This window comes from Neopelma chrysocephalum, unplaced genomic scaffold, assembly GCF_003984885.1.
Source record: "Neopelma chrysocephalum unplaced genomic scaffold, ASM398488v2 Primary Assembly neopelma1_146, whole genome shotgun sequence".
Lineage (NCBI taxonomy): Eukaryota > Metazoa > Chordata > Aves > Passeriformes > Pipridae > Neopelma > Neopelma chrysocephalum.
In genome coordinates, this window is record NW_020897808.1 from 822,582 (window position 1) to 842,649 (window position 20,068).

At 42.2% G+C, this 20,068-nt stretch overlaps 1 protein-coding gene and 1 long non-coding RNA gene across 24 annotated transcripts in view; one reads left to right on the forward strand and one right to left on the reverse strand.

The window, feature by feature from the left end:
- ADGRL3 (adhesion G protein-coupled receptor L3) overlaps positions 1-20,068 on the forward strand; it is a 508,023-nt gene that overhangs the window by 60,912 nt on the left and 427,043 nt on the right. The window contains exon 1 of one of the 23 annotated variants that reach the window (XM_027700298.1): positions 13,696-13,914. The exons of the other annotated variants lie outside the window; for them this stretch is intronic. The gene's annotated coding sequence lies outside the window, so the exon portion shown is untranslated. Of the gene's footprint in view, positions 1-13,695; positions 13,915-20,068 lie in introns of those variants that run through there. 23 annotated transcript variants of the gene reach the window in all.
- On the reverse strand, positions 7,521-13,492 carry LOC113975824. Its single transcript, XR_003536939.1, has 4 exons — positions 13,476-13,492; positions 10,877-11,075; positions 9,311-9,390; positions 7,521-7,696 (listed from the first exon to the last, which is right to left on the reverse strand). It is a non-coding gene; the product is annotated as an uncharacterized LOC113975824 (long non-coding RNA).

Genomic DNA, 20,068 nt, shown 5'->3' on the forward strand with positions numbered 1-20,068 from the left:
TGAGCTAAAACCTTGCTCAGACTGTTTTTTTTCTCTGACCAGGGTGGACCAGCTTTGGCCATAAATCACCCAGAAGGCATTTTGGTTCAACTCTCTGTCTCAGTTTCCATTACCAGAACACAGTAATGGAGATTTTAATTTTGTCAGTACTCCTGGCTTGACCACGTTCCTACTGCTTTGTTGTCCATCACCAGGGATCTCAGGATGTCCTCAGAGTCAATGCTGGACCACCTTTTGCTGAGACCTGTTTCCTTAGACTGCTCATAACCTGTTGGTTTGAGTTGTTTCCAAAACTGTATGTGATCTCTGTGAGCTGCAGGTACCATGAGAAGATGCTGTATGTCTGTTCTGAAGGACAAAAAACATTTCTGAAAATGGTCCATATGCATTTGGCCAAATGAGAAAATACTGCTGCAGTGGTGGTCTCAAATCAGGATAATGAGAGAGGAAGTAAAAATTAAACATATAGATTTCAAAGGAGCAAACCTACCCCATGCTTGCCGTCTAGGGCTCTTAACATCTTTCCATTTAACCTACAGACCTCTAAATAAATGGCTACATTTGTTTAATCCACTTCCATCCAGGGACAGATGTACCAAGAGGGACTCTGTGATCTTAAGCAATTAGCCCTTAGCAATTATTTCCCTTACCCCGAAGAGGCACTGGTGGTACATCACCCCTCCTGGTGGCTGCTTGAGTTGTGGGGCTTTCTGGTGTCTCTTGGAGGAGAAGCTGTCGTGTGTTGCCATGTCTGTGCCATCCCCTGCCTCCTGCCATGTTGTCTGCCGTGATAACATAGGTCTGATTTTCTCCCATGACCTCAGTGCAATCAATTCAATGTGAGTGGAAGGCTCGGTCAGAGCTTCATCAGCCCCTCTGTTTGTCATCCATAGTACTTGGGGTAATATGACAGCAAGGATGAGGATTAGAGTGCTGAGAGAGCCACCAAAACCAAGTGGGTGGGTGGGGCTGGGTCAGGGTGTGACCCCGACTGTGCACAGCAGTATGTAGGACACACACCCTGGCTGCCAATAACCAAACTTGTTTTGAGTCCTAACTTTAGTGATACCTGTCTGTAAGAGGACTGGTTACTCCAAATGCTCCCTGTTGGCCTGCATTCCTAATGAAGGCTATATCTGGAATCACCTCCCACGCCCCCAAGCCACTGATGGTACTTTTACTGCTGATTTCTGCATTAAGCTGGAATGAAATAATTTTGCAAGTCCTGTGCATTGCCACTAACACGTCCTTAGTGTTACTAGGCAGTGTGTGTTTTTAGTTGTGATAAGCTTTCTAAATGTGAGCAAAGCAAGCAACAGCTGTAAAAGTATTTTTATTTGGGTGACTTTGTGTATGTCAGGAGGAAAAAACATTCCCTTTTCTTCTGTTTATACCACTTAGGGTGGAAAAGATGGGAATACATAGGCTAGTTTAATGCAGTTGTCAAAAGCTACTATGAGGAGAAGACTGGTCACAAAAGGACCATATATGAGGTCTTTGGAAAAGGAGAGCCAAAGCAGCAGTATGTTTGAAAGGAAACCTCCTTCTGCATAGGATAAAATTCCTCAGTATAAATCCTTTGTAAGTTACTATTCTTGCAGTTTGTGGCTTTGTTTAGTATCAGATTGCCTTCATCTTGTGGGCTGCTGCAACTGGAGTTTATCAGGATTGAGTGACATGAAAGTGTTTGCATATTCATAAATTAGTCTTTTTAAGACTTCCCAGTGGGACTTTTAACTATGCTTAGTCTGTTTATCCATTCAAATCCACCGCTACAGTGTTTTAAAACTTGAAATCATAACTGCATCTGAATTTCACCATGAAATAAAATATTGTAAGTGAGGACACATGTTAGCAATCAACACGAGGTCTTTCAAATGAACCCTTGTGCTGCAGGATGGGAGGCTGTTTCCAGGGAAGTATTGACAGACTCTTGATCAGTTGAGGCCTGGGGCACTGAAATCCGTCAGTAGGCGCGGAGGTTAACACAGAACAGGTTTTGGAGGTGCTCAGTCTTCTCAACGATGGACCGGATTATTTTTGTGTCTTAACCATAGCCGGCTGAGCTTCATCAGGCTAGCTGTAAATCACGTCATGGGGAAGGTGCAGAGGCAGAGGTAAAAGGAAGAAGAAGAATCTGCTTAAGTTGTGCATCTGGAGCGATCACAACTTTTTCACAATCTCGACGTGCCCCTGAGTGCTGACATTTTGACTGGCACTAAATTTTTCATGTAGAAACAGGAGTTGTGTTGAATTGTTCATCTTATCTCAGCTCTTTTCATTTTAATACAAGCTTTGGCCAGTCTGTAGGATTGCTGATTGAATTTGTTCAATTAACAGAGACTTTCATGTTACAGAAATGAAAATTCGTATTTTTAAAATTTATTGCTGGATAGCTGAACTGGCTAACTGGGGATGAACTTTTCAGGAGATAAGCAACAATGGATTAAATTTAAGAGTCATGGATGTGATTTTACAGCAGACTGGAGATCTTGTGGTTCACACTTATTAGAAGTCCAGCTTGGGGTTTTTTTTATTATTTTTAAAGGGCAAGTATGCAGCATTTAAAAAAAAATGTTCTGATGACACATTGGTTTGCACGCTGAAAGTACTTGTTTTTGAAAGCAACTAGATGACTAAAGATGCTTTTTATAGTAAAGGGAAGTAGAAAAAAATCCAAATATTTGGTGCGTTACAAGACAAGGGGGCGGTCCTGGGAAAAGTGCTACACCGTAACACAAGGCTCTGCAGAGTGGAGGAGCTGGAAATAAAGGCACAGAAATATCTTCAGAAAAAATGTAGTTGGCTGAGGTTAGAAAGGGAGAAACACCTCATCTGTTCTTCTTGAGGGCAAAAGACGACTTGTAAAACTAGGAGGTAAATTTCTCATTTAATATTTTAAATACTTGATAGAAATTCTGTGATTTGTAAAGCTTCAGGCCATGTCTTTTTATATATATGTATGTTTTTATTAAATTGAAATTATTTCTGCTTCTGAATCTCTATGAAGTTGCTTAATTCATTTGGCATGCCTTGGCCACTACAATAGTGGAATAATAAGAGAGACCTCTGATCCTAGTGTGTGCTCTACTGTATAGCACCCTGCATTTCCTAGCAGTACTCTTATCTTATTCTCCTTTAAAGCAGTACAATTTAACTTTGCAGGCCCTGTCATCCAGCTGTAATTTTGTGTCACTGCAGGATACCAATCCCCTGTTTGCAGCTCAGATGCACTTTAGCACTTTACTCTGTTAGCACACATCATTGTTTGAGGGCTTATGTAGATGAGGGTTCCCTAAGCTGGGACTCTTAAAACTGACTTAACTCTCTTGTTTCAAACATTCAGCACTATTTTTACCTTTTCTTATATTTGCATTTTGACAGATTGAAAAATATGTAGAAGGAAAAAAAAAACCAACACAAAATCATCTTCTGACATCTCCCTGTTTTTAAATACTGTTGGTCGTTCCTGTCTTAGAGCTAGGTTTGCATGGGATCATTTAATATAGTTTTCCCTAGACCACAGAGTTATATTTCTTTGCCCATTCATGGCCAAATTCAGCTTGATTTTATGTTTAGCTTACTAAGAGGAAGAAGGTTGGAGAGAACACAAAAAGGACTTGAGAACAGTTAAAGTCGGAAAAAAAAAAGTGTTCAAGTAAGAGGACTTAAATAGCTTAAAGAAAACAAGAAGAAAACATTAAATGAGAGAGTGAAGAGAAACAGTAGGATCTTATGCAGAACTTTGAAATGCTCCATGTGCATAAGCTCTTGCTTTTTGTTTGTGGATGTGGGAAGTCAACTCAGTACAGCTACTGATTTGTGATTTCACCTGCTCTAGCTGGGAGTTTCTCTTGTTTTATTATTTTCTGTGTTAGGCTTGGGTATAGACTGGATTTCTTGGTGGGGAGGCTGATGTTTGGAAATTTGTTCCTCCTTGCTACACTACAACTTGCAGTGTTATTCAATGACTTTGCAACATTCATTGTTGCTGAATTTACTTTTCCTGTGATTTGATGTGATATTTATATTAACCATTTTCAAGTTTGTCTTCATTTTTAAAAGACACGTTGTATTACTGGCTTTGAGCACTGTGGAAATTATAAAATAGGTTCTGTAAATAATAGATGAGAAAAAAAAATCTGCCAAAAAAAGTACAAAAATTCTTCTACAAGGTTAAGCTCTCTACCCTTGCTCACATGAGAAAAACCTCAACCTAAGTAGTCACCATAACTTTTCAGTGCAAACAAACCAAGGCCTACATGGGTACCTGACTCTCAGTTTCTCCCCCTGCAAGTAAAGCATGTTTTTTCCAGGTAGAAGCCCCATGGCCCTAAGCTGGCTTGTCAAGTCACGCGTTTCCACAGCCATTCTGTCTGCAGCAAATTGTCCCATCCAGAAGGTGAAGATTTAGGAGCATCTGTGCAAGGCTCCCCGTGTCTCTTCCCACATCCACTCCCTCCCTCCACAGGATCCCAGCATCCTGTTGTGTGCTGAGGAGCAAAACTAGGCATTAGGGGCCAGAGAAGAGAAGGAGATTACTTTTGGTGCAGCTTTCCCTAAGTGAAAGCTCTTTTCCTGGGAGCTGGTACTTGATAGAGGCCTAATGGACCTTGACCTTCTCTTCTTTCCCACAGAGCTGAATCAAGCCCTGGTTCCTCTTTGAATCCTCTAAAGAACTGGTGATCCTGTAGTATACATGACAGTGAGCATACCTGGGAAAGGAATCCCTTCTCAAGCAACTTTTTTTTTTTGACTATTTTTAGGATGTGCTGTATTTCTTGCCTTCAAGCTAGGTTGTTTGTTTTTTTTTCTTAAAAGTGTGAAGGGCTAGAAGCTTGCAGCAATGCTTGGCAGTATGGGGTCTTCAAGGAGCATAGCTGCTCCCCTTTTACAGAGATGGTGCTGGTGTGGGGTCAGAGCTGAAAGTTCTGATGCTTGGCATGAGTAGAGGTGAAAAACACTGTACTGCTGGGAGATGAGGCACCTGCAGCAGGAAGGGCAGTCATTACCTGGCTCAGAGAATTTTAATTAAGGAAAGATGGGATCAAAAGAAGAGCTGTTCGAGCAAGTTCCCTTTTTCTTTTAATGCGAAACACATTGACTATTGAAATAAATTTGGGGTGGAGAAACCAAATGGTAATTTTAATGATGCAGCAAAATGTAATGATGAAATATAGTTACTCAGGCTCCCTTTCATCACAGAGTATACCTTTAAAAACATGGGCTTCAGGGGGTAGAAATTGTAGCATCTATCTGTTCAGGCTTTTATTTGACATGGTTGGGTAGGCTATTGAATTCCTACTCCCCGCCCTTAGCTTAGCTGTGTACTATATGTTCTCCACAATACCTCAAGCTGAAAATTGATCTCTGGTCAATACTGTGTGATGATTCGAACCACTCCTGTAATCAGCACTGCTCGTTGAATGAAATTCGTCGTGGGAGGCCTGATTATTGTCTCTGCCAGGACTAACCCTACTGAAAGGGCTATCAGACTGTCTGAATTTGGACACTTTGGACAACTGCCATCAGGAATTATCTATGCTCCCAGAAAGGGCTAAATTGAGCAGAGATGAAGTGCTGGTGTTTATTGATTTTCTTAAAAAAAAAAAAAACAAAACCAAAACTCTTTTTCTTTTTTTCTCCACTCCTCCTGTCTAGGTAGAGCAGAGGCAGCTTTAGGTACATGTTCTGGGGGTTGAGATAGCATTGCTGCAGTGATGATGAATCTCTTCTGACCTCGTGTCAAATTGTCTACAGCACTAGAAGATTTCAGGGATGCTTTTTAAGGAAAGACCATTTGTCAAAATTGTTACGGCTTGTAAAGCAGCCTCATGGTCTTCTTGGCTATGTGCTGTGAACAAAGTAGAACAGAAAAGTGCCATAGATGAGGCTGAGCGCTTATCAGCTTGTGTATCAGCCTCAATACTCTACTGGAACAGGGAAGAGAAACTGAAGCCTTCAAGAGCCTGGTTAGAGAGGGATTTGCCATGCAAATGCAGTTGCCATTAGGTCATCTATTGGGATACTCTTGTCTTACATTATGAAGCTTTCTGGAGCTGTATAAGCAAAAGGGACATACATATTACACCAGCACAATAAAGGGCTTATTAGCAGATAATAATATTTATGCACTTGACACTTGCTTGGATAATGCCCTTTATTTCTCTTAATCTGTGCTCAGGAGTACAGAAGATACAGAAGGTGGGTCGTATTTTTTTTCTTGCCTTACCAGTGTATAAAATTTCAGTTATGTTGATACCACCTATATTGGGAGACCCTGTTCCATTCTACAGGAGCACATGTCACTGATCTTTATTACAACTGTATTTAAAATAGCAATAACAAATGAAGTGCAAGTATCATGACTGTATTTACTTCACAGAGGATTGTTAGTGTGGATCAGGGGATGCCAAGCTTTAATCATTGGAAACCAAAAGGGCTCATTGGTAAAAGTACACCACCATGCACTGTTGCCTACCTACCCGAAGAGCTTTGTGCAGTAACAGTGCATGGTCCAGGCTTTGAGATGGAACAGTTTGTCTTCCCAGTGGCAACTCATCTGCCTCTGACTCAAGGACCTGGACTGAAATCTTAATCTCACTGCAAAGCTCTCATTGACGTGTATGGACTTTGCTTCAGCTCCATTTGATGGAGTGCAGTGGAAGCTTTAAAGGCATTCGGGCCAAAGTCTCTTCACCAAGGGTGTTGTGCCTGTTTGTCACCAAATAACCTCTAGTCTTTTAATAGAGTTAAAGTTTCGAGGGCAGGGGCTGCCCTTGTTTAATGCCATGGCATTGTTCCCATTGCCTTCAAAAGGAGGAGGCACTTAGACTGGGACTCTCAAAGGCCCTTAGGACCCTAAGTCCCATTCATTTCCTGATTTCAGTGGGACTTAGAGTTCTAAATCCCTTTGTGAATCCAAGCCATAATGCTCTACTGTCTAGGCACAAGTATTAACAAGAGTTCTCTTTTTATCCTCTTAGCATGGTAAGCCTGGAAAGTGGAGCTTCGCGTTATCTTCCCCGTGCTCCTGAAATAGGCTGAAAATATGTGTAGCTGTTTAAATATGGAAGTTATCTTCTTACTTGAGTCTCTAGTCTGGATTATCGTCTCTTTTCCAGAACTATAAAAACAAATAAGTCTGGATGACCAAGCTCCTTTCTGACCTGAAACTCTGAAGGATGGGTGTTGGGGTGGAGAATGGGTAACCTGAGTGAAAAGGGAGGAGTATATCATCGCTTTAACCCCTTTCTGTCCTTCTCACAGCCAGCTTGTTCCTTTGGGATGTGCTCGAAAATCTTCTATGTGACAAACCCTTTCTATACTGCTACTCATGCTTTGGAAGAGCCCCGTGCTGTAGTATCCACAAGCACTTGATCCACACACTGTGTGGAAGCTAGGTACTCACTAGCGTGGCCATAAAAATCAAACCCTCAGAAAGAAACCTTCATAAGAGCCTCTTACTGCCATTCTTTCAATGCCAAATGAGTTTTTTGCATCTGCTTGCTCATTTCCAAATCTATTGATAATGGGTCCAGTGCTCAGCTGATGCAAATTAGCTTAGTGGCACTGAAATCAGGTCAGTGGCTGTGTTGATTTATCTTGTCTGAGGAGCTGATACAGGCTCTCTGGTTCTTTTAGTGTTAAAACAATTTTCCCTCTGTAGCCATCTTCATCCACTAGCACTGTGAGTCTAGGAATGATTTTGAGTAAAGGAAAAAACTGTACAATGTGTTATGTCAAAAGTAAATAATGTATAGGCTTACAGAGGATCTAATGATTAGTTGTTGGCATATATTCTTGATAGATTAGTAATCCTTATCCCATTAATGGGTCAACTCTTAGCCTCTGTGATAAATAGCTTTGATTGACAGAAAAGGAAAATGATGAGATGTATTCTATTTGCTATGATGATCCTAAGAAATGAGGGTTGTCTAGCTCTGAAAAATCCTCTCACTGAAGTGTATAAAGCACTCAATTGATATACAGTTAGTGCAGGGAACTGCTACAGAGGTGCCAGTCAAATCTTACCGTTTATAGCAAAGTGTGTTTGCAGCAGGTAAGGCTTTAACTGATTTTGTGTCAATTTTCAAATCCCTAAAATATAGGGACTTCCACTTTTTCAGAGGGGAGTGGGATAGTAATAGTTGTGAAGGTAATGGGAATAGAATATACAGTGGTCTTGCATTTAGGGGCCAAGGGTAATGCTGCTGGGTTTAATTCTGTTCCTCCCCTAGTAAGCCATCCTGCTGAGCCAGGATGAGCTTTTCCAGGGAGAACTGCAGTGTTGAGTTTCTTTTTCCTTCTGTTGTGGATCACTGATTTTAATGGCTTGTGCCACAGTTTTCTCTGCAAACAGAGACCTTCCTGCATTTATGTAATTTTGCTAAAAATGAAGGGGTCCTGGGTGTTGCATGAACTTTTGTAACTGGAGAGGTATTGATTAGGGAGGTTATCAGAAGGTTTTGTGTTCCTCAAGGGGCGTGTATTCTCCGTACTTGGTGTACTACTTCATGTATCAGTTGGGTTCTAAAATCCTGAGAGAGGCTCAGACAGAGTACAGCTCTGAAACAATTAGTTTTTTGCAGGGCATTCAGAGGGATACTGTTGTTTTCCTTGCTGAATTAACAACTTGTAGTAGCAAAAAGTGGCATTCCGGGAGGATGCACGCAGTACCTAAACATGGCCTATAGCAGCGCTGGCCCATACATCACAGTGGGAAGGGCTGGCCTTGCAGTGGGCACCAGACTGCAATTCAGATGACCTGTGCTTGCCTGGCATTGATTTTTCATCTGACCTTGCAAGAAGGTGCGTAACCTCCTCCTGCCCTGGTTGGCCATCTACACTGCAGGGACAGCGCCACTGCCTCTTTCATGGTCTTTGTCCTCAGAAGTATTGAATATATATTGTTCAGGGCAGAAGGGGCTTTACTGTATGTGTGTGCAGTACTTAGCAGGCTGAAGCTTAGGACTCCACTGGGATTTTTGAGTACTATGGTAGTAGTAAAATAATGAATTATAGCTTGCACGCCGCTTTCCTCCCGCTTTATCACCATTGCCATCCTGACCCTTTTTCTGTCTATAAAGTTACCATGTTGGCCTTGAAATGGTCTCCCATGACTGTTAGTCTGTGTAACAATTGATGGGTGATATGTAGCCTAATGCCACCGATGGGCATTGTGCATTTTTGCTTCGTTTTCAGTTGCAGGTACCTTGATTTGGGAACAGTCCCAGTCTGTAAACTCATTATTTGCTGAAGCTATATTAAAAATTTAACAGAGTAGCAAAAAATCTGAAAGAACACTGACCTGGCATGCCCTTGAGAAGTTTAAGGTGTTATTCCACTGTCAAGAACCATTGTTCAAGCTTCCACTAACTTTGTCACATCCTGGCTTGAAGAGATATACTGGAAAAAAATGTTTAAAAGTTTGCTTGAAAATCTGTTATTAGACTTGCTGGGGAATGGTTGTAGAACATATTAGGCAGAGTAGCTCTTAAATAATGTTTTTAAAAGCAAATTCAGCTGGTTCTCAGAATTGCTTTCTTTGAAATTGCCATTTGCCATGACCAACAGGGCTCCCAGGGATGTATAATTTTAAAAGGATTGGAAATTAATTAAACTGAGCTTCATCATCTGATGGAATAGCTAAAATAGACATTTGCTTTATGGTAAGTTGGCAGTAAAAAGGATGTATGTGTTTTCAGTGGCTGAAGGTGCTGCCGTGTATTGCGGAGGCAACGTGCTGCCCACTGGCACTCTGGCAACTTCTTCAGCTTTTCTCTTTGTGACTTTGGTGGTGAGGCAAGACCATGCCGTGGCTGGGTATTGCCCAGGGCATCAGGGACCTTTCACTCAGGACAGGGGGAAGGGTCATGGTCTCTTTCTGAGAGAAAGCCAAAAATTTTAGCTTTATCTTTTTGTGGTTTCCCTGGGTAGCAGCTTATCTGATAACAAGGGGCTCAGTGCTGTCTATTTAATCCCGGAGTCTAAAAGGTGAAGCTTTGCTTTTCTGAATTAACATAAAAGAAAAAAAAAAAGAAAATAAAATCAGATGCCTTCTGCATGTCAATGTTTGACTTTCACTGGCAACTTCTGCTTCTCCAACTGTTCGTTGCTAAAACGTGTGCTTGTTGTGGGTGGAAAGCAGGGTAGTAAACACATGATCTTCTCCAAACATCAAGCAAATTTGGTGTCTCCCCCCACTTCCTATTTTGAATCACAACTGATTTTTCTTTAACTTCTTAGAAAAATTTGAAAATCCACATTGTAAGCCTGTGAAGTACAGGTGTAACTGTAAGATCCTGTGAGCTTACATAATTTAAAGTTTTTATGTTTCATACTCCGAATGGTGCTTTAGCACACACCTTCCTTAACTTTTTTTATAACGTTCCTATTCCACCTTCTCCTAGAATTAACAACATCTTTGTCACTAATGAACAAGGCAATTCCAGTAACAAAAAGTCACATGAATTTTTAAAATGGTTCCAATTCATGCTTACTTTCTTCTTTTTTTCACCCTCCCCTGTGGAAATGATTATATATGTGTGAGAAAATGTATGGTTATGCAGGTCAAATTATCCTTCAGCAGTGATTTTAATGTTTTGAATCTTACTCTGATATCCATGTCAGAATTTTGGAGGCTCAGATTTACTGATCCTAATGTCACTTCATTTTTTGGCTCCCAGACGCAATTGTAGCCTTCAAAGGACAGGAGCAGGGAGTGTTTTGTAAGCACAGCAAAATACAGCCAGGATGCTGTATGCGTGTTCAGTTTGCAGCATGTGCTGTGACAGGCAAAGGCACTGGGTGTAGCTCCACATCAGAAAGCAACATTGTTGGTGCATCCTTGCTGTTACCCATCACCTTGGCTCACTTGTTATTCCTGGAGCGTGAAGAACTGTGTGTGTACCATGTTGTACCATCTTCAGCAATGCTGCTGCTCCTTTATGGCAGTGCATGCCGCCAGCTACATCCAGGAGGCTTCTTTAGCAAGGTGCTGCTTGTTTCGTAGTGTGTCCTTTCTTGGGCAAGGACGTGAGATAGGTGGACTTCCTCCAGGTCTGTTGGAAATCCTGTAGGAAGAAAGGCAGAGAAACCTTAGTGGAAAGTTGTTTGGGATCTCCTGCTGTAGCAGATGAGCATCATTGTGCTGATCTCAGTTCCTACTGTAACTTCTATTTATTTAGATCTGAATATGAAACTGACTTAGATGGTTGTAAGATGTTACTGTGCAGTTTATTTCTCCTAACCTACTAAAGTGTATCCTTGCCCAAGGCAATACAACATGCTGTCAGATTGTTGGAGTGGAGTTGTAGCAAACACAAAAAAGAAGGAAAAAAACCCCTTCGTTTTGCTCTGACCTTAAATGTTGCAAGATGGCAAGGAAATCCAGTGTAAACCTTTAGGCAGTCTATGCCTTTATTGCAACCCTTGAAAATAATCCAGTAAGCAAGGAAACAAGCATAATTTGCAGTGAATGGTGAAATGCTGTGTTTCTCTCTAGTCAGCTCTCGGCAGCCCTCAAAGACAGGTTAAATGTCTGGTGGAAGGAGGATTTGCGTGTAGTAAAAGGGCCACTCTTTATCCTAAAACTGACCTGATTGCCTAATTATTATTTTTTCCCCCAACTAGCTGTTGTTGTAAATACCAGCTAAATATGGAGTGGAAGGCTTGAATCTGTTTTTACATTGCTTGCTTTCTGTTTCCGCTCTGTGCTTCAAAGATTTGCTGTTTGTGGCTTTGTGTTTTGCCTCTCCCTTTTGTCCCCTAAAGCAAAGAAAAACCCCCAAACCATTTTGTCAGGATTATGAAAGTCTCAGGGCCAAGTTGCAGACTTGGCAGTAGAATATCTAAAACTTTTTATGATTTAATCTTGTAGGATGATACCTCTCAAGTCAACCATGCCTCTTTTTAAAGCAAGCATTATGTTTCCTAGTTGTAGGCACATTGCATGTCAGTTGTTCTGTATATACATGTATGCATATATGTATATGCATATGTGCGTGTGTGTGAATGTGTGTGTATATATATCCACTAGGAATTTAAGTAAATTACTTACAACAAGATCCTTAGCTCGCAATGATATCATGTAGATAACTTTCACTCCACTCTCCTTGGCAACTTAACAAGAGAAAAAAAATGAGCAGACACCTCTGTGGCAGTGTTTGAACTTTGTAAGGTGATGTGCCGGCTCCGCCAGTAGCTGCATTTTGCAAACTCACTTTGAGGCACACCATGCATCCTTGCTAGTGCTCATGATGGTGCAGGAGTGGGCACCCAGGGCCTAGATTTGGGCAGGGGGGAGGGACCTGACCTGAGAAGGAGGGAAATTTCATGTTTGCTTTCTGCTTTTCATGGGATGGGTCACCTGTAGCTTCCATCCTTCATGGAAGATTCTGGTTTAAAGACATTAGGGTTTTGGGTTGTACATCAGTACTGCACTTTGATTTTGTTCGCAGTATTTCCAAATAGCATAAGGGATTAAATGCTACACTGTGTCTTCATGTAACCTGCAAGGAGAGGACCAAAGGGGATTCCCGCCTGTCCCAAACACCTGTCTACAGAAAGGAGGCACAAGATCTCCCCTCCTCTGAAACCATTTCCTCTCAGTGAGGTTAACTGGCTTGGGTAGTAGAGGGTAAATCCTTGCTGAAATGCTTCCTGAAAGCTAAGTGCTGAAGAACTTTCAGAAATGCTGGAATCAGGGAGATTTGGGCATCTCAGCCATGTCCCTTAATACTTCTGCATCACCATATAACCTCAGATCCTGAACCCCATCCAACTGGTATAAGGAGGGACAATGAATGTTCAGTGAACAGCTTCACAGTATTTTGTATTCCCTAATCTGTTGGCCTCATATTTTATTACCTGCAAAGCACTGAAATGCCGAAGACATAATTATTACCATAATTTTAACTCCTTTGTGCTGTTTGTTGCAGATGTATCGCTGTGCTCCAGAAGGAGTGATGAATTTATTTTCTCTGACTCTTGAAAAATATCTATCTATCTGTTTACTTGGGTGACTCTGCAGGTGGAGAAGTCAAGGTTGGAGAACTCTACCTGCTGGCTGCAGGTTTGGGGTCAGACTTTCCCTGCATAGCGAGTGTCTGTTGTGCTCTGTTTATTTGAAGCCCAAGCTCCCCTGACTTCAGTTGTGGTTTTATGTGCACTAAACTTTTGCAGTGGAAATCCTCGGTTCTTGCTTCAGCTTTTCTTTATCTTTCTGGAAGTTCAACTCCCACTTCAGCTTTCAGATTCACTCCTGTTTGATGAAGGGACTCACACCAGAATAGGATGCTGTTGGTGACTGGGAAGGCATGAATGCTGTAAACACCTTCTGCCTCAAGACAATTCAGGCCTTCACAGGAAGCTCTTGGAAATGTGTGCACTGAGCAGAAGGGAGCAATGCAGAGGGCCTTTCAGGGGGAAGGAGAAAAGGCATCTGGCAGCTTGAGAAATAGCATCATTCTTACGGGAGCATCCAGTTTGGTTCCCGTTCCCAAAGGCTGGAGCAGAGAAATTGGTAAGTCTCCAGTGAAGTGATCCTGTGGTGGTCTTGGGGTGGTCTTGTGCAGGGCCAGGAGTTGGACTTCAATGATCGTTGTCGATCCCTTCCAACTCAGGAGATTCTATGACTCTATGAAGTATTGCTGAGTGCCCAGTGCCTCCCAGCACTTTCCTGCTGTCATCTCGCTGGGTGCTGCCAGCTCTGCCTGCCTGGCTCTGTGTGCCTCCCAGCCGTGCTGTATTCTGCTGAATATGCTTTTTCCTTGCACAGCTGAGTTCATTTTCCTGCAGTGGAGTCCCTTGTGAGGCTCCCTGCCTCAGGAATTCGGCTGTCAGCCTGCAGGAGATGCTGCCTGCAGGATTCAAAAATAGCATCCAACCTTCTGCAGGGACTCCCTGGCTGGAGTAAGTGGAGCGGCCCTGTGCCATGACTCCACACACTCCAGTGGCCAAGCATCACCTCTAGGCACTTCGCTCTTATTTACCTGTGTAAAAAAATTAGCTGGCACTTGGGGTTCTTGATTTCTCCAAAGCCTTAAGCTGTCTCTGGCTGACTTCCAGCCACAGCACAGGAAGGGAAGCCTGGCCGAGCAGTGCCTGCTGACCCTGCCACGGTGACTCTCTTGGGGGAGGAAGGCGTGTTTCATTCCAGATGCAAACTGGCTCCACACCGCTTGCCGGGGCTGTGCTGCTGCCTCCCAGTAGAGCGCAGAAGTTATGCAGGTCCAGTCTCCCCCACTCCAGCAGCATAGTGCTGCTGCCTCCCCATGTCAGGAATTTCTTCCTCCCTGGGAAATGGAATGACTAAAAGGTATAAAAACTTCGTGTGGACTTTGGAAGCAAGCCTCTGGTTTGGGGTCCCATTGCTTTCTCTCTTTTCTGCCTTACTGGTATTTATGAAGATATTTGCATTGTGGAGTAATTGAAAATGGGAAGAGCCCCTAAAGTGCTCAGTCCTCCCTCTTATATATGTGTTCCCGGTGTTGTCTCATTTCCAGGCTTAGGCATAATGTAGCTATCAAAGCCTCCTCCTTGGCCTCATCATGCAGTGTAGCATATTTTTGCCCTTAAGCAAGGGAAACAGATGATAAGCTGAAGCTAGTTGTCCTTGTATTGAAAGTGCCAGAGTGGGGCCAGCAATCCCTGCTGCTGCCTGTACATACCTGCTACGGGTGCCTCACTTTCCATTATTCTGTGCCGTTTGCCAGCTGCTTCTTTTCAAGGAGATGCAACGTCCTAGGAAGTTAATGGTGCTGTGGAAATGGTCGGTGCACTTAGTCCTTCCTCCACAGTCTGGTAGAGAAGTGAGGAGCAACTTGTGGACTAAAGAACAAGCAAGTGGTTGCCTCAGCTTGAGAAATACTAACCAAAAGCAAACTCTCTAAAACCCCTCTCTTCTTCAGTCTAGGAGTCTAAAAGGGCTGATGGCCCCGGTTGGAAGGTGACCTGTTGTGGCCATCGTGCCCACTACCAAGCATCCCCTCTCTACCAGTCTCTCTTGTGGCACAGGGGTGCAAAAGGACATTATTGTCCTCTCTTAAGGAATGGTTTATCAGCTTAGTTTGCAGGTAGGTGTTGTGTTTTAAACCTTTAGTAGAAGACGACTTTGGCTATGCTTGTGCCTCACCTTGCAGGCATCCTACCATCATGTCCTTGTGAAGCAAAGTGTTATTCACCATTCCTTGTAGAGGTGAGAGATGGCATTTTTCTCCCCAGTGCTTGGGTTTCTGGGTTTTCTTTACTTTGACAGCAGGAAAGGTGCTGACTGATAGATACAGATCCCCATCATAGACTTTGCTTTCATGTGAGGACCTCTATTCTTGACTTCACCTAAGCAATCTTGCCAGGTGAGAATGCACAGGTATGGTGCAGGTCTGGAGAGGAAATAGGAGAAAAAGGAGCTTTGCTATATAATATCTGCAAATAAATTCTGAGAGTTTTGTATTCCCTTTTGAGTGTTCAGCCAAGTTGCCTGCCTTCAGCTTCTGTTTCCTAGAAAATATGAGGATGAAACCATTGTGTTAGCCAGAAGGAAGGAGCACAAAGTACACCTAGCAGCATTGTCCCTTGTACCTCACAATGGCCAGTTTGACATTTGGAGTTCCTGGAAAGCTGTCCATGCTACTACTCCTTGCTGAGGGTTGATATTTGCAGGAAGCATATGAAATCCTGCTGTGATGACTTTAATGAACACAGAGTGTTACTCAGAAGGCTTCCTGCCTGCTGCCAAAAATGCCAGGCCTCTTGGTTGCCCTCAAAGATCTGGAAGCCTTACAGCACTTTCAGATTTTTCCACTGTTAAAGTAGCCTGCTAAGCAAAAATCCCAAAGACAACTTCAGAGCAGTATGGCTCCAATTGCAGTACAAGACTATCAAATGGTTTCTCTAACCCTTTGATTATTTTTTCTTTTGCCCTTTTTCTTAGAACAGGAGCATGTGCCCTGCCTGCCCTCCACGCCAGTCCCTAATTCAAGTCCCATAGGAAACACCAACAGCATTACAGTTTTCGGAAAAGCAGGAGTCTCCTTTGGCTTGTCAGAGTTCATGCAAATACAGTTGTCTTTTTCTAGGGTCACAAGTAGTTGATTCTGTGATCCAACCTCCTATCTTAACTCACTGGTTTGGGTACCCAGTTGGACATAGGTTTATATGCTACATACATTGGAAAGACAAATATTTGCCCAGATGTCAGAAACTATGTTTCTCATGTTGCAGTGATACTAAATTCTTTCTCTCTCTATTTTTTTTAATATAGCCTCTGTTTTATTCATTGCTGATCATTTGAGATGTACCAGCTCCTTTCTGGGCCATATCCCTTGGTGTATTCCTGTTGGTGTAGTCAGCAACGTACAAGACAATTAAGATTATTTACTCTCCGAAGTGCTGTGATTAAAAGAGAAAGCTGACTTGTAAGCATCTTGGAGGATAAGCATAAGTCCTCCGTTATTTGGGAAAAAAAGGGGAGCTGCAAAAATGCTCTGGAAGATCGTATCTGTAAGACATTTATTTATTTGCCTTTTTTACTTCTGCTTTTCTTTGCCATTTAGATGGATGGAATAGTGTTTTATGAGCTGTGTTAACTAAATCTTAGAATTGATTCTGAAGTAGGAACTGCTGTGAAACATAGAAATGAGCCACACTGGGATTTTACTGCATAGTGTCCAGAGCTGCCATTGATGTGAAATATTTGCAGCGTGCCAGTGCTTGGGTGGTGGGTGGCTCCTGGCTCACCAGAGTGCACGGCTCAAGTCAGGCTGAACCATGTAGATACTTGGGAATTAGAAAGCCACAGATGTGCTGAGCAGGACCACAAATCATGCATTAGCTTGCATTTGCACAGTGCTCTGAAGATGATAAATGCTGCCTAAATGTTCACTTGAACTTCAGCATGAATTAAATCCAATAGAAATACGGTTTGTGTTTTATTTTCAAAACATTGCAACTGGACAAAGAGATTTGTAGTGTCTTTCTGGTTTTGTTCATTTAAATATTTATGAAAAATATGGGGAGAAGATTTCATTAAGGAAGAAATCTTGCACTATTCAACTGACATGTCTTCATATGCAGTTCTGTGGTGTAACTGCAGCACCAAATCCTGCAGATCCCTTTGCTTTTGTGGCTGCAGTAGAACGTGCATGATGACACTGAGAAGGATAATCAGAGTTAGATATAGTTCTCCCCTAACCTTAAAAATGTTGCTGCTAATTTCCCGCTTTCTGGAATGGGGCACAGACTGACCAACAATGACTGCGCTCACTGTGGTTGGACCAGCGAGCTGAAATCCTCTGGTTAGTGTTATGCAGAAATCCAGAGCAGCTGAGCCATCAGTCCATTCCAACCTGGAAATGAGAGAATCTGGGCCAGGATCTGGGGGAATGCTTCCCAAAGCTAGGTTTTAAAACACAGCCTTGGAAATCTCGGTTGTGCTAAGACCCCAGTGGCTTCTGTGGATGTTGAAAGCTGGTTTGGGAGCCTTGACCATTTCATCCAGGTGACTGAAGGCTTTAGGAGGGATTTTGGGAACCTCAGCCTATGTTTCTGGGGATTTATCTTCTCGCAGCCCTGACCTGTGTTTGCAGCAGTGAGGATGCTGCCTGCCTGATCGGGGTCTGACATGCAAGGACCTATAAGGTTGTAGCAAATGATAAAAGTATATAAGGAGGTTTGTTGGGTTTTTTCCCCCCACTTCCAGTAAGCCTTGCTGGGTAAGACAGGCCCTCTCAGTTTAATTTCTTTGTGCTCTCCATCCTCCTACTGTGCTGTGCAGAATCTCAGCCTTTAACATTTTTCGCCTTGTTGAATTCACTGTGTCTATTAGTACAGTGGATGAGTCATCCAGCGTATTTAAGCACAAACCTTAGGAGAAGATAGCTCTAAAATTGCCTTTTCTACTGGAAGCTGATAAGTTCATTACATATGCAAAAAAGGATACGTATATCAGGCAAAGCCAATATATGACTTGGTAACGAAGACCAGTCGGAAATGCGAAATATATGTAACGATGAATTTAAACACCTTACTAAATCACAGCTGTGCCATTTTATTAGACATTCTTGCCTAAACTATGAAAGCTTTAGCTATCGTATAAATCTGTCTCTTAATAGGTAGCAGTTACAGTTCTTTATAATTTATTTATCTGATACTACTCAGCAAAAATGAATCTTCCTGGCAACTTTGTTTATATACTGCATTTTGTTTATTGCTGCAAGCTCAAATTTTTTGCCATGCTCTCTCTGCTGGTGCCATGTGAATGATAGAAGTACAATCTAGAGATCTGAAGATAGGTGTTAACAAAGAAGTGCTTGTGTTGGTGGCACTGAGCAAGGGCTTGAGATGGGCTTCTGCAAGCAGCTTCTCACGTTTCTCATCTGGGACCACCCACTGCTTGGGTTTGCTTAGCACTGTGGGCAGCGGTTCCTCTTACAGCCATTCAAAATAAACATGGTAAGTGTACATCAGCCATCAGGGATTGCTGGTATCCCAGTTCTGACCAGTCACTATCACTTTTATTGCCCTGATGTGGTGCTTACTGGAATCACTTGTTCCAGAGGTGGGAATAGGTGTTAATGTCTTCGATAAGTGTTCTAGGGGATCCAAGCCAGCAAATACCTAATAAATTACCATTTGAGGATGTTGAACATGACTTGTGATGCTGGTCAGGTAAGTGTACATGCTACCTTTCAGGGTGGTTCTCACTTCAAGCTGTCGCAGTCCTGCCCCAGCCATCTGGTGTGAAGCAGCGATTGACATCTGGGAGCAGTGATGGGTTTGTCCATCCTTCTTTCATTCTGGTTATTAGTGACTCGCCACCAATTCCAGTCAATCAAGAAAGTCAATCCTAAGTCTACCAAATGGTTTTTACTGAAAAATCTAATACTGGATTAAAACCTGCTGCCTCTCAACGTTCTGCTAAGTGGTCAGCACCTTTTTTTTTTTTTTTTGTCTTTGTACTGTTTAAACAATTACAGTCTCCCTTTGTCATTCATTTGATTTTTTTTTCAACCAAAAAAACATGCTCTGGAAAAATGTTTTGGGTACTGTATCTCTGTTTATACTTCTGCATATCAATGAAGAAGCACCAGCAAGAAAGAGGTTTCTCCACGGTGTTCAGCAGAAAACAGATTCAGAAGACAGATTTCTCTGTGGCTTTCAGCAGCTGATGCTTTTTGGCCAAGTGACCTCTGTAATGGTTTATGCAAAAAGAAGGGAAATTTAAAGCTTTTTTTTGTTCTAATTACTAAAGGTCTGCCTTCTTTATTTCAGGTCAAACCATTAGCAAGATCTCCTTTTCCATGTTAAGGAAAGCCTGAGCAGTGCTCATCATACTAAGAGTCAATGATTCCTCTCATATATTTAAACCCAAGCCAACTGTGAATAAAACTGTAGTATCCATTGAGACTTCCATGTGCAGAACTTCCTAAAGGAGCACCCGAGAAAAGTGCACTTTTTCTTAATGCCTTTATTTTTTTTTAATTCAGTAAGGATTAATAATTTATGTGACTTGTTGAAAACATATCAGCCAAAAGCAGCATAACCAGCATGCCTAGAAGATAGTCAGGTTTTTACTATTGGCTCCAGCTGAGTGCATTTTCTAGAAGTAGAAAGGATCTGTAATGAGGGCTTAGAGTGGGTAAAAAAAGGTCACCCTGTGGATTGGTGCTTTTGTTATCAAGGACCACCACACAAAAGCTCTGATATACCCAAACCCAGTGCCTCTGCCAGTTCCTGCAATAGGCTTTTCTCACAGCCATCCCATTCAGTATGTCTCTGTAATTTAAATAAGGAAATTAGCTCCTTAAAAAAAAAGCACATGATTACCTGGAATACTTTCCTGCATTTTTAATTTGCTTTTACTTGTGTCAGACTACTGATGACATTGCAAAATGAAATGAATATTTGATTGCAGAGTTTATAGCAAATGCAGGTCTAATTGCTTCAGCCAGTCATATTTATATATCTGATGCCATCAAACTTCTTTTGGAAAAGTACAGCAAGACCCCGGTCTGACAGGGGCCCTTAACCACATCCTTAATTTTCACCCATATTAGTTTTATGAATG